The 25,624-nt window shown below is 42.3% G+C and overlaps 1 pseudogene; it reads right to left on the bottom strand.

Annotated features, from left to right (window-relative positions):
- Window positions 1-829: 829 nt before the first annotated feature.
- Window positions 830-24,852, bottom strand: LOC121449853 (annotated as a pseudogene).
- Between the last annotated feature and the right edge of the window lie 772 nt (window positions 24,853-25,624).

The following is a 25,624-nucleotide window of genomic DNA, read 5'->3' as shown; positions in this document are numbered from 1 at the left end:
GAAAAAAGAGACTGTTTTGTACACTATACCAAATGTCATGCAGAAATTCAAAATTTAAATATCATAATTATAACTCTAAAAAATAAAAGACAAAAATATCCCTAAAAATGTTCAGAAGTGCTGGGCGGTGGTGAGGAACGCCTTTAATCCCAGCACTCGGGGTTTTGGAGGGGGCAGAGGCAGGCGGATCTCTGTGAGTTCGAGGCCAGCATGGTCTACAAGAGCTAGTTCCAGGACAGGAACCAAAAGCTACGAAGAAACCCTGTCTCGAAAAATCAAAAAAAAAAAAATGTTCAGAAGTTATATGGTTTAAACTGTAAAACAGTAATGGAATAAGTGAAGAAATACTGAAATGAAAAGACAGACCACGTCGTTGAGTTGAAGATTGGAAACAAAGACATTACTGCTCAAAACAATGACCCACAGATTTAATCCAACTTCTATTAAATTTTGACAAGATATTTTGACAAGATCTCATTTTTTATAAAACCAGGAGGACATATACTGAAGCATATATAAAGACTTAAAAAAAAGTGCTAAGCCAATCTTAAATAATCACCTTAACCAATTTTGATACTTACTATATAGCTTTGGCAATTAAGTAGCCCAATAGTTGGGAATCAATAAAAATTCTGAGTCGTGTTTGGAATGACACAGAAAGTTTTGTGGTGCAGTAAGTAGTGGCCATTTGTATGTATTTGCAACATGCCTGGCATGGCAAAAGCCCTGGGTTTAGTCCCAGAAGCACGCACACACACACACACACACACACATCTACCTTCCCTTACATCCTTAAAGTATTTAATAACTTATGCTTCCATATTTCTCATATAACTAATGATCTACTGCAGAATTATGTGGAAAAAGGGAAATATTCAGTAAGCTTATAGATTTGTTTTCAATTTTTAAATACTGGACAATAAGGAATATATATATTTAGAGAGAGAGAGAGAGAGAGAGAGAGAGAGAGAGAGAGTCTCTCTTTATATGTATGGATGTATACACAAACACAAGACATATAAAGGGTCGAGGTCCTTTACTCCTTTACTCCCTAACCCAAAGTTCTCTCCACTAGCAAATGCTAAAGACTTAGCGGGGCAGCATGAAAACGGTGCTTAAAGTTTTCATTCCTATGTCACCTCCTCCTCACAAAAATTCCTGAGCTAACACCGCACTTCAAAGTAGGAGAAAGATACAGTTGAAGGTTTTCATGAGTGCAAAATGCCCACTGGTGTCTCTCCTACATTCTCGGCTGGAAAACAATGCTCACTATCTATTGTTTTCATATGACAAGCAGCAATCTGTGACAAGTTTTCTCACAGGGAAGACACTTGTGGGGTTGCTCTTTGGTATGAATTAGCATGTGCTATGTAAGATGCTTCTGTCTGGAAAAGATTTTCCTCAGTGGTCACATTAAAAAAGCCATTTCCCAATAGAAGTTCTTGGATGTTGACAGAAGTCTGCCCACTTGTGAAGGGCCTTTCCTCATCTGCTTCACCGGCAGGGTTTCTCTCACTGTGCATCCTTCGATGGTGAGGGAGGGAGGGAGGAGCTGCGACTGAAGGCCTTCCCACAGTCACTGCATTCATAGGGCTTCTCTCCCGTGTGGATGACGGCGTGTCGGATGAGGTTTGTGCTCCAACAAAAGGTTTCCCCACACTCGACGCATTCATAGGGTTTCTCCCCACTATGAATCCTCTGGTGCCCACTCATAGGGCCTCTCCCCAGTGTGGATGCTGAAGTGGCGAATGAGGTCTTTCTGATTGCTAAAGGCTTTCCCACATTCTTTGCACTCAAAGGGCTTCTCGCCAGTGTGGGCTCTTTTATGCAAGATGAAAGTAGAGCAGTGGGTGAAGGCTTTCCCACACTCGCTGCACACAAACGGCTTCTCCCCAGTGTGAATGCGCTGGTGCCTCTTGAGGTAGGACCTGTGGTTGAAGGCCTTGCCACACTCGAGGCACTCTAAGGGCTTCTCCCCAGTGTGGATCACAGTGGTGGACCAGGGCTGCGCTCTCCAGGAAGACTTTCCCACACTCACTGCACTCGTACTGCTTCTTCCCAGTGTGCGTTTTGCTGGTGCCACATGAGGTAGGACCTGTGTCTGAAGACCTGTCCGCACTCAAAGCACTTGTACGGGTCTTTTTTTTTTTTTTTTTTTTTTGGTTTTTTGAGACAGGGTTTCTCTGTGGTTTTGGAGCCTGTCCTGGAACTAGCTCTTGTAGACCAGCCTGGTCTCGAACTCACAGAGATCCGCCTGCCTCTGCCTCCCGAGTGCTGGGATTAAAGGCGTGCGCCACCACCGCCCGGCTCTTTTCCACATTCTTTACAGACAAAAGGTTTTTCTCCAGTGTGGCTCCTGTTATGTAAGACGACAGGAGAGCGGTGTGTGAAAGCCCTGCCGCATTGGTCACGTGTACACGGCTTCTCCCCACTGTGGATCCGCCGGTGCTGTGTGAGGTGGGATATGCGGCCAAAGGCCTTCTCGCACTCCACGCACTTATAAGGCTTCTCCCTGCTATGAACCATCTGATGCTGAAGAAGGTCTGTGCTCTTGCTGAAGGCCTTCCCACACTCGGCTTCACTCCAGAGTGACTCTTCTCATGCCAAGCAAGCAGGCGCTTCTTGCTGAATACTTTGCCCCAATGATGACATTTGAAGACACTTTCCTCCTCCTGAATTACAGGGTCCTTATCCGACTCATGCGAGTCACAATTACGGATGGCATTTCCTGAAGAGCTGTGCTTCTGTCTAACCCTTGAACACATGTCTTCAATTGTCCCGAAGCTATCACATCCAAGGCTGATTTTCCCAGGAAGCAGCTGGCTCTGGGGCTCTTTCCCCGAGGAACCAATTTGACCAGGAGTTTGCACTGACTGGGAGTCCTTTGAGACTTCTTTTGTGAACTTGCCTTGGCATGAGAATCCCTTAGATAGTGCTGACTCACACGTGGTAAGTTCTGTGGTCTTGGTTTTTCCATTGTTACCTGAAATAAGTAACACATACCAAAATGATAAAGAAAAAAAAAACAGGAAAAATAGAAGCTCCATGTTAAGGAAAACCACTTCTGTTAATCCTGGTTTGTAATTTCCTTCTTTTGGGATTCCTGAATTCCTGATTCTCAACAGCAGAACAAATCAAAGTGTAGATGATGGGAAAGAGAGTCTAGGGCAGACACTCCCAATTCCTGACTTAGAGTAGATGATGGGAAAGAGAGTCTAGGGCAGACACTCCCAATTCCTGACTTAGAGGCCAGCCTGGTCTATAAAGCAAGTCCAGAACAGCCAGAGCTGTCACACCAAGAGAAACCCTGTCTCGAAAAACAAACAAACAAACAAAAAAGAATTCCTGACTTAGTATATCCATAAAGGCAGCTCATTATTAGCTCCTAAACAGTAGGTAACCCAGGGACTAGTGAGAACGAAGGGGGATAAAATCGACTGCCACCAAGCCTGATGACCCAAGTTTAATGCCTGGTACCCACAAGATTAAAGCAGAGAACTGATTCCTGAACGTTGTCAACCCTCCGAGCTTCACCCATGTTCTGTAGCATCCACATACATGAATGAATGCACACACATGCACAAAATAAAAAACGTGGTGAAAACAGCAACAGTCTGGTGTCTCCCAGCACACTCAGGTGACAGAGATAAAAACGCTACTTCAAAAACTGGAAAAGTATATTTGTAGCATTCAGAACTAATAAAAGTATTGTGAGTGCGGGCGGGGGTGTAACTCGGTAGTAAGCACCTGCCTAGCATGTCTGAGGCTTTTGAATGAAAAAGAGAGTGAGAGAGAAAAGAATGTGCAAAAAACTTCAAGCTAATAATTTTTTTTAAAAAGAAGCACTTCTCTGATTTATTTCACAGAAGACACAGAATAGCCAAATATCTTATACTAAGCTACTAACCTCTCCTTCCCAATAGGAAAAAAAAGAAAGAAAGACAGACTACGGTGTCTCCATCTGATTAGCAAAACCTGAGGAGAACCCACCCTGAGAGCATCAAGTGCTGGATAGGCTATGATCAAGGGAGGACACGCATGAGGACTCTGGTAAAGAACTGCTCATTTTAGTATCACCCTACAACTCAGAATGAGTGAAAGAGATGAGAAACGGTGGGAAACAGAGCACAGCTCAAGAGTTCAGAAAGAAACATGAGACTGAGAGGAAATCCTCCATGCTAAAACCAAGCCATAGAGGAAATAATCAAACTCAGGGCTGAAATCAAAAAATAGCAAAAAAGAAAATACAAAGAGTCAAGGAAACAAAGAGTTGGTTCTTCAAGAAAATAAACAAGATAGATAAACCTGTAGTAGCATTTCACTTGTATTTTAATAAATAAAGCTTGCCTGAAGATCAGAGAGTAAAACAGCCCCACTGGTCAGCCTTACTACCAGGCAGTGGTAACACACACCTTTAAACCCAGTGGCCACACTAGTTGCCATAGAAGCTGGGTGGTGCATGCCTTTAATCCCAGAACTAGAGAGGATTATAAAACAGGAGGAGACAGCTCTTAGGCACAGTCTCATTCTGACACTCCTGGAGGCAGGAACACCATTTCAGACTGAGGCGGAGGTAAGAGCCAGTGGCTGGCTGCTTTGCTTTTTGGATCTTCAGGTTGAACCCCAAATTCTCTCTATGAGTTTTTATTAATCATACTTCATTTAGAACCCAACGTAGGGCACAAATTTACAAAAAAAAAAAAAAGCCATTTGCCTGAGGCTTTTTAGCCACTGACTCAGACCAGAGCCAATCCCAAACCTAGCTACCTGAGTTCAGGAGGAAAACTAATGCTCCCAGCTCTCATCCGCCCCAGCTTAGCTTCCATGTAAAGATGGAAAATACACAGAGAATCTGAATACTGTATATTATGTTGTTGTCTTTGAATTGTTTGTTTGACTGCTGAGAAAGGAGCAACAGATGCTAAAAGACATGTAATTATTAATACTGCTGGATTAATACAACCTATATATTTTGAAAATGCCTTGCCTTCAAAACTTAAGTCAAAAGATATGTTACTTTGGAGAAGAGGCTTTGTTTTTGTTTCCATAAGAAGTGAGAGGCTGTGGATTCATTCTGAGTTAAGAAAAATAAGGTTTGATCAAGGAAGACCCCCTGAAAAATCTCCAATAGGAGCAGATGGCCAAGATAATCCAACATTTTAGAGCACCTCTGTTGCAGTTCCCTCTGAGTTTTACATCCAGAACAGCCTCAAGACTGCTGGCTGAAATGATCCAGCCTCACAGAATACTCAAGTCAGGACTTGACCATAATCCTAAATTTTCTTTGGTTCCCTATAAAATTACCAATGACCCCAATCAGCAAAAAAAATAGTATAGAAAACTATACCCACATTCCCAAAAAAAATGGATTATAGATGTTTGTCTTTGTTTAGAGTGTGGGTTACAAGTTATTATTGGCAATGGTGAGTAAAAAAAAAAATGAACAAAGGAGATTAAATTCAAGGTTCATGTTTTGAAAACACAAAAAAGAGGGACTATAATATGATAGGATAAAGGGGTAGATTATTGAATCTACTCTGAAAAGAAAAAAGGGAGGATATAAATAGGATCTTGTTTTGAAAAGACAAAAAGGCTAGGAGGTGGTGGTGCACGCCTTTAATCCCAGCACTCAGGAGGCAGAGGCAGGAGGATATCTGGGAGATGAGGTCAGCCTGGTCTACAGAGTTTCAGATTTGGCTCCATAACTACTGAGAAACCCTGTCTCAAAAAAACAAAGAAAAAGAGAGAGAGAGAAGGAAAGAAGGAAGCAAGAAAGGAAGGAAAGAAGGAAGGAAGGAAGGAAAGAAGAAAAAAGAGAAAAGGGGGAGATATAGGTATGACAGGATAACAAGGTAGATTATTAAATGTACTCTAAAAAGGGGACATAATAATAGACACTAAGGAAAGCAAGAGAATCATCAGATCATACTTCAAAAACCTGTACTCTATAAAAATGAAAAATCTAAAAGAAATGGATACTTTTCTTGATAGGTACCACATACCAAAATTAAATCAAGACCAGATAAACAACTTAAATAGACCTATAACCCTTAAGGAAATAGAAGCAGTCATTAAATGTTAAATGTTTCCCAAACAACAACAACAACAACAAAAACCCCCAAAACCCAAGGCCTGATGGTTTCAGTGCAAAATTCTACCAGAATTTCAAAGAAAAGTTAATACCACTGCTCCTCAAAGTGTTCTAAACAACATAAACATAAGGTACATTGCCAAATTCTTTTTATGAGGTTACAGTTACTCTGATACCCAAATCATAAAAATGCAACAAAGAAAGGGAATTACAAACCAATCTTCCTCATGAGCATTGATGCAAAAATACTCAATAAAATACTGGCAAACTGAATCCAAGAACATATTAAAAAAAAATAATCTACCATGATCAAGTAGGCTTCACCCCAGAGATGCATGGATGGTTCAACATACAAAAATCTGTCAATGTAATCCACCATATAAACAATCTGAAAGAAAAAAAAACACATGATGGTCTCCTTAGATGCTGAAAAAGCCTTTGACAAAATGCAATACCCCATCATGATAAAGGTCTTGGAGAGATTAGGGGTACAAGGAGCATATCTTAACTTAATAAAAACAATATACAGCAAGCCAACAGCCAACACCGAATTAAATGGAGAGAAACTCAAAGTGATCCCACTGAAATTAGGAACAATACAAGGCTGTCCACTCTCTCCATATCTATTTAATATAGTGTTCAAAGTTCTAGCTAGAACAAAGACAACAAAAGAATAAGACAACAAAAGGAAATCAGGGGATATAAACTGAAAAGAAAAAGTCAAACTTTCACTATTTGCAGATGATAGACAGTATATATATAAATGGCCCCAAAAATTCTACCAGGGAATAATTTCTAAAGCTGATAAACACCTTCAGTAATGTGGTGAGATACAAGATTAACTGAAAAAATAAATCAATAACCCTCCTATATACAAATGACAAACGGCCTGAGAAAGAAATCAGAGTAACAAAACCCTTTATAATAGCCACAAATAATATAATGGGGTAATTCTAACCAAACAAGTGAAAGGCCTATTTGACAAGAACTTTAAGTCTTTGAAGAAAGAAATTGAAAAAGATATCAGATAATGGAAAGAACTTCCAAGATCATGGATAGGTAGGTTAACATATAGTAAAAATGGCAATCTTACCAAAAACAAGCTACAGATTCCCCATCAAAATCCTGGCAAAATTCTTCACAGAACTTGAAAGAACAATAACTAACTTCATATGGAAAAACAAAAATTCCAGCATAGTCAAAACAATCATGTACAATGAGGGAATTTCTGGAAGTATGGCCATTCCTGACTTCAAGCTCTAGTAATAAAAAACAGCTTAGTATTGACATAAAAACAGACATGTGGATCATCGATGGAATTGAATCAATGACCTTGACATAAATTCACACACCTGTAAACACCTGATTTTTGACAAAGAAGCCAAAATTATACAATAAAAAAAAAGAAAACTATCTCAACAAATGGTGTTGGCATAACTGGATGTCGACATGTAGAAGAATGTAAATAGATTCATATCTATTGCCCTGTACAAAACTCAAGTCAAGTGGATCAAAGACCCAACATAAATCCAGTTACATGGAACCTGATAGAAAAGAAAGTGGGAAGCAGTCTTGACCGTACTGGCATAGGAGACTACTTCCTGAATATAACCCCAGCAGCACAGACACTGAGATGGACAGTTAATAAATGGGACCTTCTGAAACTGAAAAGCTTCTATAAGGCCAAGGACACCATCAAAAGACAAGATGACAGCATACAGAACAGGAAAGGATCTTCACCAGTCCCACATCTGACAGAGAACTCATTTTCAAAATATCTATAGCTATATATATATATATAAAACTCAAGAAACAAGGCAACAAAGTACCAAATATTCCAATTTAAAAGTGGGGTACAAATCTAAACAGAATTCTCACCAAAGAATATCAAATGGCTGAAATACACTTATAGAGCTGTTCAACATCCTTAGTCATCAGGAAAATGCAAATCAAAATGACTGAGATTCCATCTTACAATTGTCAGAATGGCTAAGATCAAAAACACTGATGACAGCTTATGTTGGAGAGGATGTGGGGTAAAGGAACACTTCTCCACTGTTGGTCCGAATACAAACTGGCACAGCCACTTTGAGATCTCCATGGCGGTTTCTCAGAATAATGGGAATCAATCTACCTCAAGACCCAGCAATACGACTCTTGGGCATATACGCAAAGGATGTTCACTCATACCGCAAGGACACTTGCTCAACTATGTACACAGCAGCAATGTTCATAATAGCCAGATCATGGAAACAAGCTAGATGTCCCTCAACCAAAGAATAGGTAAGGAAAACATGGTACATTTACACAATGGAGCATTACTCAGCTATAAAAAACAATGTCCTCATGAAGTTTGCAGACAAATAGATGGAACTAGAAAAAAAACTATTCTGAGTGAAGTAACCCAGACCCACAAAGACAAACATCGTATGTACTCACTCCTAAGTGGCTTTTAGAAATAAAGTACAGGATGACCAGCATACAGTTCATAGCCCCAGAGAGGCTAGAGAACAAAGAGGACCCTAAGACAGATGCATGAATTCCCTGAGAAGGGGAAAAAAGAGATCTCCTGGGGAAACTGGGGGTGGGGTGGGAGGATGGGAACTTGAGGGAGTGGGTTGGGTGGGCTGGGAAAGTTGGGGGCTGGAGGGAGGTTGAAGGTGGGATGGAGAGGGAGAGCAAGGAAAGAGACATCTTGATAGGGGGGCATTTCAGGGTTAGGGAGAAACCTGGTGTCAAGGAAACTCCTAGGAATCCATAAGGATTCCAGTTAAGACTCCTAGCAACCGTGGAGAGGGTGCCTGGTCTGGCCATCTACTGTAACCAGACTGGTGACAACCCTAATTACCATCAGAGAGTCTTTACCCAGTAAAGATCCACAGCTAAGCACTGGGCGGAGCTCCGAGAGTCCTCCTGAAGAAAGGGAGGAGGGATTGAGCCTGGAGGTCAAGATCATGATGGAGGAACACACAGAAACAGCTGACCTGAGCGGGTGGGAAGTCACAGACTCTGGATCAACAGCTAGGGAATCTGTATGGGACTGACCTAGGCCTTCTGCATATGTGTGATGGTTGTGTAGTTTGGTCTATTTGCAAGGCTCCTGGCAGTGAGTTCAGAACCTGTCCCTGGCATTCAGCTGCCTTTTGGGAGCTGTTCCCCCATGCTGGATTACCTTGCCCAGGCTTGATGCAGGGGGAGGAGCATGGTCCTACCTCAACTTGATGTGCCAGGCTTTGTTCAGGCCCATGGGAAGCCCGCCCCTTTCTGAATGGAGACAGAGGAGCGGATGCAGAAGGAGGGTAGGTGGGAGTAGGGAGGGGTTACAAAAGAAGAGGAGGGAGGGGGAATTGTGGTCGGTATATAAAATTAATGAAAAAAGTTAATTAAATAAATACAATATAAAAAATAAAAAACAAAACAACAACAAAAAACAGGGTCATAAACAGGCGCAATGATTCAAGAAACCTACCCACCATGGAATTTCAAAAAAGAACCAACCTTCACCACATACTCACGGGAAATCTGGCTTCTCTTTCATCCTATGGTTTATAAAAAACAAAACAACAACAAAAAGCAGTTTCCGGCCTTCTCCCCGCTTACTCTTCTGCACAAACCCTTCTCCTGTACCCCCAGATAGAGTCACAGGGACTGGGGCACCAACCAGTATAAAAGGAAACAGAGGGCTCAGGAGATGATTCGGTAGGTAAAGGTGCTTGCAGCCAAGACTAATAATCCGGGTTTAATAAGCAGAGTCTGCACAGTGGAAAGAGAGAGCCAACTCCCAGCTCGCACAAGGTGGCCTCTGACTCCCTTATGCACACTGTGGCATGTATGTGCGCACACACACACACACACACACACACACACACACACAAAATCAAAAAGGAAGGAAAGAGAAAAAAGAAAGGAAGGGAGTGAGAGGAAGAGGAGGTAGAGGAGCAGAGAGGGAGAAATCCCTAGGAGAGCCCACCAGTCCTGCCCACTTCCCTTACCTGCAAAGATGCTTGCAGAAAGGTCTTTCATCACCCGCCACAGCTCCTGCCTGTGCTCTAGCTGACACCTCAGCTCAGGTTTGGGAACAGGATACCCTTCAAGGAGAGAAATGCGAACACATGGATGGAGATATAGACAGATAGATAGATAGATAGATAGATAGATAGATTGTAGCGGCGTAAACGAATGCAGACAGAGTGTAAATATATATATATATATATATAGCTTTAATGTAGAAATAGACTTACAGAACCACCGTTCCCGCGGAGACCAGGAAAGCAGAAGCGAGCAGCTCGGAGCTTGCTCGCCAAATTTATAGGCAGACATTAGCCCGAGGCGAACACGCCCCTTAAGGGGCGGGACTTATCCCTACATCTCCCCTTTTTGTCTAAATAAGACAGAACTAAACCAAATACAACTACATACAATAACAACAAATAATAAATACAACAAACAATATTGAGAACAAAAGCTTTGCTAAACATTCTATCTCAAGAAGTCCAAATAATGTAAAGAGTAACTACAATTATATAATCTTCAACTCAGTCAAAGATCTGAGAAGGGAATAAACACTACTCAACAAACGAGATATATCCAAAATGTGCAACAATTGACAGAGACAACTGACTACCTGGGCAATCACCCAAAGTCTCGTTTGCAACGTTGAGTCAACCAATTTTGGCTAAGGCCTAACATAACTGACATACCATTATTAAAGGCAAGGAACTTTTCAAAACTATCTTACCCTGTCTTGGCAGGATATGACAGTCCTGTTTTATCCATTGATGCACGCTCTGTATCTGTGTCAGTGGTTGAGGTATGGGCATTTCTTTGCCCAAAGGCCAGTTCTGCCAAATAGAAAGGCTCCAGATGGAGTGTTTTTGGTGCTCAACATTCTCTCGGGAATAGAGCGGTGTTGCCAGGAGCAATTGTGTCTCACTATCACGAAACTCTGAGTTAGATTAAAGGCCATTTTCTACAGCTCTTTGAAGAGGTTGAAGATTATCTATCTATACTGAGTATAATCTCTATATATCTAAAGAACCTGATTAGTCTAATTATAAATGACAAACTTAGATGACAATTAGTCTATATAATTCTCAATATCTATCTAACTTAAAGAATAAGACAATAAACAACTGTGAAACAAATGAGGACAATGACCTCCAAATATAAACAATGTACAAATATACATTGCAGTAGGTAAATATATATCAATACACAAATATTATATAAGTATCTTAATCAGAGGTAGAAATGTACACTGCAATATGGTAAATATATACAATATATATATATCAATACAATATATGTCAATACATAAGAATGTTTTAAACAGAGGTAGAAACATGCATGGGTACAATAGTCCATATAATTTAACTTTGTTTCATTGTACAAGAATTGATACCAATATATTTGTCTAAAAGCAGTAACTCACAATTATAAATCTATTATCCCATCATTCCCTCTTTTTTTTTTTTTTTTTTTTTTTTTTCAAAATGATCCTTGAGCTTATAAAATTCCTCTCCCAACCCTCAATCATATACTAATTATAATCAACCCCTAAATGATGTCCCTAAACCCAAGGGCAAACTTTACTGGGAGAGGGGACGTCGTTCTCTAGAATTACTTCCTGCTGTCATAGGGGCGACGTTCTTTCTGGGGGATCCTGTGAAAGTAAAATGATGGTTAAATTTCAAGATAATGTCTTTTAAAATTGCAAATAGTCTCTGAGTATTTTCGTGCAGGTCTGGCCAAAATGTTGTATAAGATGTGCACCATTTCAGCTAACCAAGTTGGAACTGTCTTGTGCAGCTGGTATCAAAAGCAGGTCTTGTAGTAGCGCTATCAGTATCATGACGTCATATCAACCAGGTGGAGTTGTTGTTATGGGGCCCCATCTTCTTCCTGGAAACTTCAAATGTCACTTCAGGAAAAACTCATTGTTCATTATGAAAAACTTAAACATTAATCATATAGACATATATATATATATATATTCAATGAAAGACATGATAGATATATTCAATGAAAAGTATGATAGATATGAAGAAATGCAAAGATGTTTTCTAAACTCATATTTCTTTCTGTCCCATATCATGGCTCTTGACATGAGACAGAAATTCCAGAAACTCTGGGTTTTTCTCTTACCAACAGGCTTGGAATTGGAGAGGGACTGAGCCAGAGTCCAACTTCAAAACCAGCTTTATAAATTTAGAAATATGGTTTAATATTACTTACACAACCCATTCAGTTGTCTTGATATTTCCTATTGGGCAGGTATTTTTCCATCTGTCAGTATCCAAACAACCAGGGTTCCTTGAATTTCTCAAAGATGAGTGTTTCCCTGTGGAGATAAGAACAGAACCCTGCCCCCATTTTATATGTTTTTCTTACCACCTGTATGAATATCATCGTTGTGGATGAGTTGTCATTTCTCCTTTCCAAGAGGTTTCTCCTCTTCAAATCGAAACTTTATTAATTTTGATGGTATCCACAATTTTTCTTCTCCTGTGGAAACAAGAGCAAAACCCCTTCCCCAACGTAGCACATCTCCTGGCTTCCACTGAGAGGTCAGCACATCTTTGAAATAAATCGGTTGATTTAGTTCAGCAGACTTTTCCATTATCCAATGTCTTTCTGCTGCTGTCGTTCCTTTCTCATTAGCGTTAAGAAAATTCAAGGTTAATAAAGCATTATGTAATCTATTTCTGGGGGTATTTTCGATCCCTTTCTGTTTGTTCAGCATATCCTTTATAGTACGATTTGATCTTTCTATAACTGCCTGACCTGTAGGATTATTTGGTATACCTGTAATGTGTTTTATATTATAATAATCAAAAAAGCGTTTCATTTTCTTAGATACATATGCTGGACCATTATCTGTCTTTATTTGCGCAGGTATACCCATGATGGCCATAACTTCCAATAAATGTGTAATTACTGAATCAGCCTTTTCTGAGCTCAGGGCAGTAGCCCATTGAAAACCTGAATACGTGTCTATGGTGTGGTGTACATATTTTAATTTGCCAAATTCTGCAAAGTGGAACACATCCATCTGCCAGATTTCATTCCTTTGGGTGCCCTTTGGATTAGCCCCTGCAGGCAGTGGCGTTTGGTTATAGAAAGAGCAAGTAGGGCATTTCTTTACAATCTCCTTAGCTTGTTGCCATGTAATTGAAAACTCTTTCTTCAAACCTTTGCTATTAACATGATGTTTTTTATGAAATTCAGAGGCTTGTAGCACACTACCAATCAATAATTGATCAATTTCTGCATTACCTTGTGCTAGAGGACCTGGCAGACCCGTATGGGATCGGATGTGTGTTATGTACATAGGGCAAAGCCTGTTCCTGATCAAATCTTGAACCTGGAGGAACAATGAGGTTAGTTCAGTATCATCAGGTATAAATTCAGCAGTTTCAATATGTAAAATAACTCTTTCTGCGTATTGTGAATCTGTAACTATATTAATAGGTTCTTTAAAATCCCTTAGCACCATAAGAATGGCATATAATTCCGCCTTCTGGACAGAAGTATATGGACTTTGTTCCACCTTATCCAAGTCTTCTGATTTGTAACCTGCCTTCCCTGATTTATTGGCATCAGTATAGAATGTACGGGCTCCAGTTATTGGAGCATCACGGACGATTCGAGGAAGAATCCAAGAAGTTCTCTTTATGAAGTTAAGCCGCTTGCTTTTTGGATAGTTGTTATTAATGTCTCCCAAAAAATTAGCACAAGCTCTTTGCCATGGTTCATTATCTTCCCATAATTTCTTTAGTTCATCAGCAGTGAAAGGCACTATAATTTCTGCTGGGTCTATACCTGCTAGTTGACGAAGTCTCAGCTTGCCTTTTATAATTAACTCAGAGACTTTTTCCACATAAGTTTTCAGTTTCTTACTTGGTTTATGTGGTAAAAAGATCCATTCCAAAATAATATCATCTCTCTGCATTAAAATTCCTGTAGGAGAAATTTTTGATGGTAGTATGACGAGAATACAATCGAGCTCTGGATTCACCCTGTCCACATGTGCCTGTTGTAATTTTTCCTCAATCATTGTCAGTTCCTTTTCTGCTTCAGCTGTTAATTCTCTGGGACTGTTTAAATCTTTATCACCATCCAAGGTTTTGTTCAAATGAATTATTAAATCAGGTGTTATTCCAATAGCTGGTCGTAGACTGGAAATGTCTCCTAACAGTCTTTGAAAGTCATTAAGAGTCCGTAGGCGATCTCTCCTAATTTGTGCTTTTTGTGTCTTAATTTTTTGCAAACCTATTTTATAACCTAAATAATTAACAGAATCTCCCTTCTGAATCTTTTCAGGAGCTAATTGCAATCCCCATTTAGGTAAAAGTATCTTTATTTCTTCAAACAGTCTGTTCAAGGTATCCATGTTTGAATCGGATAACAAGATGTCGTCCATGTAATGGTATACTATAGATTTGGGAAATTTCTTGCGTATTATTTGCAATGGTTGGTTCACAAAATATTGGCACAGGGAGGGGCTATTTAACATACCCTGGGGGAGAACGGTCCAGTGGTACCTCCTCGAAGGTTGAGAATTGTTATAACTAGGCACTGTGAAGGCAAATTTTTCTCTATCTTCTTTTTGCAAAGGTATAGTGAAAAAACAATCCTTTAAATCAATAACTATGAGAGGCCATCCTTTTGGTAATAAAGAGGGCAAAGGAATTCCAGATTGCAGAGGGCCCATAGGTTGAATAACCTTGTTGATGGCCCTGAGATCTGTCACCATTCTCCATTTACCTGATTTTTTCTTAACCACAAATACAGGAGAATTCCAAGGGCTGGTAGATTCTTCTATATGTCCAGCATCTAATTGTTCTTGTACCAGCTGTTCTAAAGCCTGTAACTTTTCCTCAGCTAAAGGCCATTGCTTTGTCCATATTGGTTTCTCAGTCAACCATTTTAGAGGCAAGGCTGTTGGTATCTCTGAAGGGACATCAATTGCTTGTTCTTTTACAGCCCGAATGGCCGGTTTTCTCAGTTTGTAATATCTTTTAATATTATTCTCAGAAATATAGGCTCTAGATTTAGCAGGGATGTTAATTTCAGTATTCCATTGTTGTAATAGGTCACGACCCCATAAATTCATTGCAATATTGGCTACATATGGCTTTAATTTTCCTATTTGTCCCTCTGGCCCTATACATTCAACCCATCTCGTGCTCTGCCTTACTCGAGATAGGGTTCCAATTCCCAGGAGCTGAACATTTACATTCTGAAGAGGCCAATACGGATGCCAAGATTCTGGGGTAATGATACTTACATCAGCACCTGTGTCCAGCAGGCCAGTAATAAAAATGCCATTTACACACACTCTCAGTTTAGGTCTTTGATCATTTATAGAAGTTTGCCAAAACACACGTAACTTATCTTTCTGATCATTATTGCTTGTAACAGTAGGCATGGGGCTTCCTAATTGTCCTGATGAGGCACGTTCTCTGCAGAAACTGGATATGACTGAACCATGTTTGCCATGGGGGCCTGTGAGGCCCCCCCTCTCACGTTTCCCGGCTGTATCAGGTTGCCTTGTCTATCTCTTGTAGACCTGCATTCATTCGTCCAATGTCTGCCCTTTCCACATCTTCTACATAAACCTGAAGGCTGAGTCCTCCTATTTCTGTTATTTCTAGAAGATGCATTATTATTATTATTTCTGAAAGATGCATTATTATTATTATTATTATTATTATTATTATTATTATTTCTGAAAACCCGTTGTTTACAATTCCTTTTAATATGACCCATTTTTCCACAATTAAAACATTTGGTATTCTGGTGTCTCCTTTTACCATTGGAAATTGCTTCTTCTACCCATGCTTCAGTGCCATAATCAAATGTATCAACATTGAGTGTATGCAAGACCCATTCTTCCAACGGCGCTGATCTGAGCTTTAAAGGACCCAAAATCCTTTTGCATTCCACATTTGCATTTTCATAAGCCAAAGACTCAATCATTATACGTCTTGCTTCTGGGTCAGATATTCCTATTTGTACAGCCTTAGTTAATCTTTGTAAAAAGTCACTAAAGGGTTCTCTCTGACCCTGTTTAACTCTGACAAATGATTCCATTCTCTGTCCTGGGTCTTGTACCCTGTCCCAAGCCCTTAAGGCTGCTGTAGTACACATGGAGAGTGTGTTTTCATCCAAATTAGCTTGTTCCTGAGGATCGGAAAAGGGCCCTTCACCTAGAATTTGATCTAGGGAAATGTCAATTCCCTTCGCTTTTTCCTGCTGTTCTAAGAGTCTAGCCTCTTGCCTGAATAAGCATTTCCATTTCAATTGCGGTCCACTCTCGAGTACCGCAGAGCTCAGCTGGAGCCAGTCTGAGGGGGTTGCTCTGCTTGTCGTGGCCCAAGATCTTAGCATCTCTTTAACAAAAGAGGCTTGCATCCCAAAAGTCATGACAGCCTGTTTTATTTCCTTGAGATCATTCATACGCACAGGCTCCCATGTATCCTCCTTGATGACCCTAGGGTTTTTGGAACCAATCACCTTCTCTGTTGTTATTACTGGAAAGGCAGGTAGAGCTGTAGGTAGAGCTTTGTGGAAATTGTCCCGGAGAGACTTACCCACAGATGTAGTTAAAATTTGCCTTTCTACCCTTTGCTCTTCTTCATCAGAATTTAGAAATTCCTCAATCTTTTCAATTCTGTTCACCATTGCCTTCTGCAATGTCTGAAACTCCTGTCCAGAATTATGTTCCAAAGCCTTCATTGAGGATTCTAATGTATGAAGTTTGTCCGTTAGAGATAACATCTCATCTTTGGACATAATTTTTATGGCATAAACCGTGCCTTCTTGTATTGACAATCTTTCCGTCAATCTGTCATAAGCTTTAGACAAAATCCGATTGTCACATTCAGCAGTTTTGATTCTCTCAGTTAATGTTTCCTTTCCAACAGAAAGGGACTGAATCTTATGGTCCAGATCAGCTGTTCCCTCTTCCATACTAATGAATTTCTCCTTAACATCAGCCTGAAGAACTTCAACCTGATTCTTGAGAAGATTGTTATCAGCCTGGAGAACTTCAAACTGATTCTTGATAAGATTGTTATCAGCCTGGAGAACTTCAAACTGATTCTTGAGAAGATTGTTGTCATTCTCAATTGTTTTTAAGCGTTCAATCTCTACCTTAAGAATCCTGGATTCGTCTCGTAAAGACTTTATCATATTTCTATTATCAAACCATTTGGTGCCAATGAAAACTACGACTCCCAGAAGGATCCATATATGTGGGGTGATAGACACCTCTTGTAAAATCTCCCACATGGTACAATTAAAAAAATCATTAAATTCTTGAACAGTAATGTGTTCAGACATTTTATTTATAAAAGAAAAATTTTTTTACCTGCAAAGATCGGTTCCTGCCAGTGGTGGTCTCTGTGTTTTTGGAGCCTGTCCTAGAACTAGCTCTTGTAGACCAGGCTGGCCTTGAACTCACAGAGATCCGCCTGTCTCTGCCTCCCAAGTGCTGGGATTGAAGGCGTGCACTACCAAGGCCTGGCAGGCCTCAAACTCACAGAGATCTGCCTGCCTCTGCTTCCCAAGTGCTGGGATTAAAGGCGTGCTCTACCACTGCCTGGCCGGCCTCAAACTTGTGATCCTCCTGCCTCTGCCTCCTTCAGCAAATCCTACCAGCGTGCGCCACCACAACCGGCCAAGTCACTTTGTAACAGACCAAATCTGACACTGTGGCAGCTTTTGTTGCAAAACCGCAAGTACTTGAGCTTCTGCTAATTCAGGCAGTGGGGTTCCGCTGCAAAACTTAGCCAAGGCAGGCAGAATGGGCCTGTGTCGCCGAGTGTGTCTCGGACTCAGCACTGGGGCCGGAGTCACGAACTGAAAAACAGCACCCGGGAGGGTGCTGTGTTAGCTAGCGGGCTACCCGCTTGAGTCGGGGGCAAAATAGCCCGACGTTGGACGCCAAAATGTAGCGGCGTAAACGAATGCAGACAGAGTGTAAATATATATATATATATATATAGCTTTAATGTAGAAATAGACTTACAGAACCACCGTTCCCGCGGAGACCAGGAAAGCAGAAGCGAGCAGCTCGGAGCTTGCTCGCCAAATTTATAGGCAGACATTAGCCCGAGGCGAACACGCCCCTTAAGGGGCGGGACTTATCCCTACAGATAGATAGATAGATAGATAGACAGACAGATATTTTTTTCCTGAAAAGAGATAAAGACCATCAATGTCACCTGGGATTTCGGGATCAGAATTTGACTTTGGAATGAAGCTGCTCTCAGCAATATCAATAAAGTTAACATGTGACTTAGAAACTTATATTTAAAAGAGTATGTCAAAAACTGTAAAAGGTGTGCCTGGTGGGACAAGACTATAATCCAGCTACTAGAGAGGCTGAGGCAGGAAGGCAGCAAGGCCAAGCCTGCCTGGCAACTGTGATGAGACCTTGCTTTAAAACAAAAAGGAGAGCTAGGGGCACAACTCAGTGGTAGAGAGCTTGCCTAGACTGTGCAGAGACAAGTACACCCCTTGCACTGAGAGAGAAAACCAAGTATTTTTATGCAGGTTAGTTTTTGCCAACTTGACACAAAACAAACCTAGACATATTTGGGAAGGGGAACCTCCAAAGAGAAAAATACCTCTAGCAGGTTGGCCTGTAGGCATGCCAGTGGGGTATTTTTATACTAGTGAAGTTGTGGGCGGGTTCAGCCCACATGAGTGGTGCCACTCCCGGGTAGGTAGGTGTTGCTGGGTTCTCTACAGGGGAAGCAGCACTCCTCCATGGCTTGTACATCAGCTCCTGCCTCCAGGATCCGGCCCTGTTTGAGTCCCGTGCTGACAGTCTTGATGATGGACTACTGTGTGGAAGTGAAAGACAAACAAAGCCTTTCCTCCCCAACTTGCTTTTGGTCATGGTGTTTCATCGCAGCAACAGAAGCTCTAACTACGACAACTGGCATTTGGGAGGATGAGTCAAATAGAAGGATTGCCACAAGTCTGAGGTCAAGATGGGTTACACATTAAGTTCTAAGCCAGCCTGGGCTATAAAGTGAGACCTTGTCTTTTAGAAAACAAACAAACAAAAAAAAAAAAAACAGGTGTAGTGACACATTCCTTTAATTCCAGAATTCAGGAAGCAGAGACAAGTGGATCTGAGTTCAAGGCTTGCCTGGTCTAGTGACCCTGTCTCAAATCAAACAAAATCGCATCCCAAAATACATATAAATAGAGCAGCTGAAAGTGCTTGCCGCCTAGCCTTAAGCTGACCCCCAGGATCCATGCGGTGGGGAGAAGTGAGTCCTACAAGTCGTCTTCTGAGTTCTATGTATTACAGCACAAGTGCGCAGACACACACACACACACACACACGCAGATACACACAGACACAGTATAATCCTAGCACTTCAGAGATGGGGGCAGGATAATAAGGAACTCAGTGTCATCCTCAGCTGTATAACGAGTTCAAGACCAGCTGGGCTCCATGAGAACAGACCATTCTACAAAAGATAAAAGTCAAGTTCTATTTAGCTCAGTTTAGAGGCAAGCCTTTCCTGCATCCCTTTCTTTCCTTCCCTCTACTCCCCATCTTTCCCTCCCTTTACTAAGGTCTCACTATCTAAGTCTAGGGTGGCCTCAAACTCCTGATCCTCTTGACTTGGGTTCCAGAGTGCTAAGATTATGGACGGGTGTGAACTACCACAGTCAATGAGTACCGGTTTTCTATAATCCACTGTAGCTAAGGCCAAGCAAGAACTACGCTGATAAGCACGTTAACCCTTGGAAAGAACAGTGGCTCCAGGAACTTTTGATTCTCTCCTTCCACATTTATGTGGGTCCTGGAGTTAGCACTTGGGATTCTGTTGTTGTTTATGTATATGGGTGTTTTTCCTGCATGTATGTATGTACCCCTTTTGTGTGCCTCTTGCTCTCAAAGGCTAGAAGAGGGCCTCAGTCCCTGGAACTAGAGCCACAGATGGCTGTTGGCCTCCAGGCTGATGTTACATTTTGAACCTGGGTCCTCTGGAAGAACAGCCAGTGCTTTTAACCACTAAGCCATCTCTCCAGCCTCCAGTTTAAGCAAATGCTAAGCTATTTGCCAACCCTAAGCCTCGTTTCTTGATGACCTATTTTCCACCCAGAAGCCTGGGACTGAGGTGGTTACAGCCTGATGACTTTGGCTCTCCCAGACTCCTATGTGTATCTCAGTCACCCTGGGGTGTTATCCTTTCCTGGACCCTTATCATGAGCTATTTACCTTGAGCCCACTTTCCCAGTTAATCTACAGAACTTATCCTTAGGGAAGAGGCCATATGTACTTTACAGAGTTTCAAAGCAGCCGTGCATTAAGATTTATTATACATACAGAATTAAGTATCACCAGGAAACTCTTTTCTAAATTGTCCTGTGCTTAAATATGTCTAAAATAAACTGCCTGGTGTCAAACTCTCTGTCTGAACCAACACCAGTTACTGGGTTGTGTTGGACCAGGCTTCCTTCTTGACTCATTAGGATCAGCTTTCTGCTGGCCGTGGTGTTTGCAGATACATACACATACAAATGACTAAGAATAATAAAAATAAATCCTGTAAGGATAAAGCACTAGCTAAAGCAGCTGGAAATTCTGCCTCTGGGTCCTACCAAACGCCCTTTCCTCCCACTACCATCCTCTCTACATTACCCTTGGAGTCTAAAGTTTATTGCCCAAAGAGATACAGCACAGGAAGAGATGAGTCTAGAATATGTCTGAAGCAGCAGGAAGAAAAGGCAGGCTCAGAGGACCTCTTCACCATCAGGGCCTGGAGCCAGAGAGGAGAACGGAAGCAGCAGAGGACCTGCCCCCTGGGAGAGGGAGGTAACAGACTTACCCAGAGAGACCAGAAGCCCACGGTTTTCCAGCATCACCTCCTGGTACAGTGTTCTCTAAGCTGGAGCCAGCTGCCCCCACTCTTCTTGAGTAAAAACTACAGCCACATCCTCAAAGGTGAAAGCCACCTGAAAAGTCACAGCACATTAGTGTTGGCCTCCGGCTGCTCAGCAGAATGTCGTGTGCTTTGCTCAAAGGGTTCAGAGAGCGATTAAGGCCCAAACTACACACACATCCTGTAGGCTATGCTGTATCCTGGGCTCCACCAGGTGAGATATGCTGTTGGGGCATATAATAGCTAGACTTGACAACTTGACACAATCAACAATCACCTGGAAAGAGTCTCAAGGAGGGACTGTCTAGATCAGGGTGGCCTGTGGGTGTGTCTATGGAAGATGGTCTTGATTATGTTAAGGTAGGAAGACCTAACCTAAAGAAGATTGACACCGTTGCCAGGGGTTGTGCCCTAGACTGCACATGAAAGGAGAAAGTGGAGTCACTGAGTTGGCTCATCATGAAAAGGCACTTGGGGCCAAGCTTTACAACTTGATCTATCCCCTGGAACCTTACATAGCAAAAGACAAGAACCCAGCTCCCCAAACCCTGATTTCCAAATGCAAACCTACAGATGCATAAATGAACAAATCTAACTTTCAAATAAATAAAAATAAGTGCTGGGTGTGATGGCTCACACCTAGCACTTTGAGAAGCAGAGACAGATGGGTCTCTGTGAGTTCCAGGTCCACCAGGGCTACTCGGTGAGACCCTGCCTCAAAGGCAACCGACCAGAGAAACGAGAGGAGCACAAGCATGCATGCAGCTATTGCTCTCGTTTTCTGACCATGATCATGCTGTAACCAGTTCTCTCAAACACCTGCTGCAGTGACTTCTCTATTCAGGACAGATCCGGAACTGTGAGCCAATATAAACCCTTCTTCCTTCAAATGCCTTTGTCAGGGCATCTTATCACCGCAAGAGAAAACAAAGCTAAGACGGCAGAATATGTCAGTGTGAAGGAAGGGCAACAACTTCCCACGCCAGGCGCTCTTAGAAAGCAACAAACAACAAACACAAACTGTGGGCTGTGAGAGAGGTTCTGTCTGGGGTATCACAGGAATGACAAATAATGATAATGACAATGGAACCAATAACAATGATGTTAAGAACAGCACTTCTTGAGCTTCTCTGGTCCAGCCAGGTTCCTGCCCATGCTGAACGCTTCACAAGTCCTCAGTTCTGAAGTCGGACTCCTAAAGTTTCAATGCAAGCTCCTGAAACTACCGCTCAACAGCTGTGCAACATTAGGAACCTCACTTCATCTCTGAGCCTCCATCTCCAGATCAACACAGTAATTCTCACTTCAGTGACAACAGCGATGAGAAAAGAAAAAAAAAATACAGAGAAACAGAAAAACGTAAACATGGGTAAAAAAAAAAAATAGCCATGAGACTGAGATGAGATTTTTGATGAAGCATACCATACTTGGGTTGGGCTGTGGTGGCTCACGCCTTTAATCCAAGCACTCGGGAGGAAGGTGGCAGAGTTCGAGGCCAGCCTGGTCTACAAAGCAAGTTCTAGGACACTCAGGATTATTACGCAGAGAAAGCCTGTCTCAAAACCAAACCAAACCAAAAGAATAGCACAATTAACTGTCTTCGTTTCTGTCAAGTTTCACTTAGTGTCTTAACTTCAACAGCATCTGGTCACCTATATGTCAGTGACTTAGGGCTAAAAGAGAGCCACTAATTCAAGTAGGGTTTCACATCTTTGCTTCTTTGTTTTTGTTATGACAAGGTCATAAGCAGTTCAAGCTGGCCTCAAATTTGCTACATAGCCAGGGCTGACCTTGAACTCGAGATCCTCCCACTCCTACCTCTCCAGTGCTGGGGTTTACAGGAACAACTAAAGGAGTGCCCTCTGGGCACGTGAGGTAGTTCAGAGTAGAAGTGCTTTTCCTCCAAGCCAGCAACCTGAGGTCGAGTCCCAGAACCCAAATAAAAGTAGGGGAGAACCAATTCCTAAACAATTGTCCTTTGACCTCCACACTCAAGTCACTGCTTGCACGAGTGGATATAACCCATGCACTCTTGAACACTTACACACACACATTTTATAATATTTAAAAAGGGACATTATGAGCAGAAATTACAAGGAATGGTCTTGCAGGGATCTGAGGATTGTCCAAGGCAGAGTGAACTGCAACGGTAAAGGAGAGAGTAAAGGGAATTTTTGGTCAGGTGGGTACACCTGAATAGCAGTGAGCCAGAGAGAGAAAGGAAACAAGATAATAAGTTGTAGTAGGAGCTGCAGGATGTGTTCCTGCCGCCCCAGCACCTGGTCACCTGGCTAGCTTATGCCCCGAAATAACAACACACAAACTGTAATCACTTAAACACTGCTTGGCCCATTAGCTCTAGCCCGTACTGGCTAATTCTGATATCCCCATCAACCCATCTCTAATAAACTGTGTAGCACCGGTCTTACAGGGAAAGACTCAGCATGTCTGACCTGGCGGCTTACTTCATCGTGTCTGCCTATGAGAGGAGCTGCATGGTTTCTGAGCTCACTTCCTCTTCGTCCCAGCATTCTGTTCTGTTTACTCCACCCACCTATGTTCTAGCCTATCAGGGCCTAGCAGTTTCTTTATTACTTAACCAATGAAACAACAGATAGAAAGATGACCCTCCTCCATCAATAAGTGGTCAACCAGAAAGAAGAAGAGACTTGGTGGGTGGTGGCCTTTAATCTTAGCACTAGGGAGGCAGAGGCGGGTGGATCTCTGTGAGTTCAAGGCCAGCATGGTCTACAGAGAGTTCCAGGACAGGTTCTAAAGCTACAGAAAAACCCTGTTTCAAAAAAATAATAAGAGACTAATAGACCATGTCTGATTGGATTATGAGTTGATGAAAGCCCTTAGCCTGGAGCTTCACTCACCTTTCAGTCCCTTAAATTACCTACCAGAGAGCCGGGGGCGGTGGTGGCGCACGCCTTTAATCCCAGCACTCGGGAGGCAGAGGCAGGCGGATCTCTGTGAGTTCGAGGCCAGCGTGGTCTACAAGAGCTAGTTCCAGGACAGGCTCCAAAACCACAGAGAAACCCTATCTCGAAAAAAAAAAAATTACCTACCAGAGGCCTGACATTCTTGACATGAGGAAGCTGTAGGGGACAGCTAGCTGAGAGGCATCCTGGGAACTAAGGGCTCTGTGTCCTTTATTAGAGCAGAAACAAGTAGGGACCAGTTATTAAACCAAATCCTAGACGTCTGCTGCCTATAGTTACACAAGTTATCTCTAGACCTCTAGATTATCATGAGAAATAGTCATCTGCTTACTGTAGAAATGACTTACAGACTGACTTCAAGGTGTTTTGTTACAGAAAAGGTGGCAGGTTGCTACGGATTATGCCTCGAGGTCCTACTTCTTTAGCTATGGTATTCACTGTCCATATGTATAAATAAATGACCCTCTCAGGTACTAAGTAAATAATAAAAAAGAAAGAAAGAAAAGAAAAGGACATGTCCGCTCTTGGGTATGGTGGAGGAAAAAGTTTATTATAGATATGTGGGGGAGTATAGTCAGACACAGAGACATCTGGAAGAGTCCACAGTAGACATGACCCTGAGCTATGTGAGGAGAGGTGAAAGGGAACCAGGGGCAGCAGTCAGGAGGCCCAAAAGAGGAGGGTTAACCAAAATGGTTGGATTCTACAGGTAAGGTTAGCTGGGAGAGGAGCTGGAGAAGTTTACGGAAGAGCGCAGGCTGTGCCCGCCGAGAAGACCCTGGGACAGGTAGGGACTGAAGGATGCTGAGGGAACCTGGCGGCCAGGTCCGCTCTGATATGCTAAGTAGGCACCTCGCGAGAGGCCATCATGACTGACAGACTTTCCAAACCGTGGAGGCATCAAAAATCTCCGTCAACCCACCTGCCCGGAGTCCCTCAGCGCCAACGCCATCATGAGGCCCCCGTGGGCTGCGACCCGGTGGCCCTGCCCCGGGCAGGAGACCTTGGCTGACAGCTGTGCCCAGGACAAACACGGCGCAATCTCCAAGATTTACCTCTCAGAGGAGATGGCTTCTGGCAATGTTAGGTTTCCACAGCGGGCATGGACTACAGGGTCGCGCCAGAATGACGTCACGGAATCGGCACGCTCCTTGACTGAGGGGTAGTGTCCTATATTAGGCCTTTCATTTGCCAAGTGACCAAGACTCGTGTGCTGTGCCTTCAGGGTAATGTAGTTCTTTCTCTGCTGGAGCCCACCCCGAGAATGGAGCCCTTGTCTTTTCCTAATAGACTACAGTCCCAGTTTAGACATACCTATTGCTGTTTTTTTTTTTTTACTTGAAATTGTTTTACTTTTTTTGTTTTTGAGACAGCTTTGCTAAATTGGCCAGGTTGGCCTTGAACTCCCTTCCTCAGCAGTCCAGGCAAGCCTTGAAATTGTCCTGCCTCAGTCTCCTGAACACTTAAGATTGTAGGCATGCACAGACCCACCCAGTAACAGTGCACACCACTTGGGAGGATTCGGGCACTGGGTGAGAAAGCCATTCTTCCAATGTAAAATGTAGACTAGAGATGAGGGTGTGTCTGGAATCTTTTCCAAACATCTGGGTAAATAACGATGAGAAACTGGGCACTCTGCAGGAACCCAGATGTCTATACATGTATCACCACTC

Source organism: Microtus oregoni, unplaced genomic scaffold (genome assembly GCF_018167655.1).
Source record: "Microtus oregoni isolate MIOR12 unplaced genomic scaffold, Mior012 000006F_ref0000085, whole genome shotgun sequence".
Classification (NCBI taxonomy): Eukaryota; Metazoa; Chordata; class Mammalia; order Rodentia; family Cricetidae; genus Microtus; species Microtus oregoni.
The sequence above is the reverse complement of the archived record's forward strand: the minus strand, read 5'-3'. Positions and strand labels throughout refer to the sequence as shown.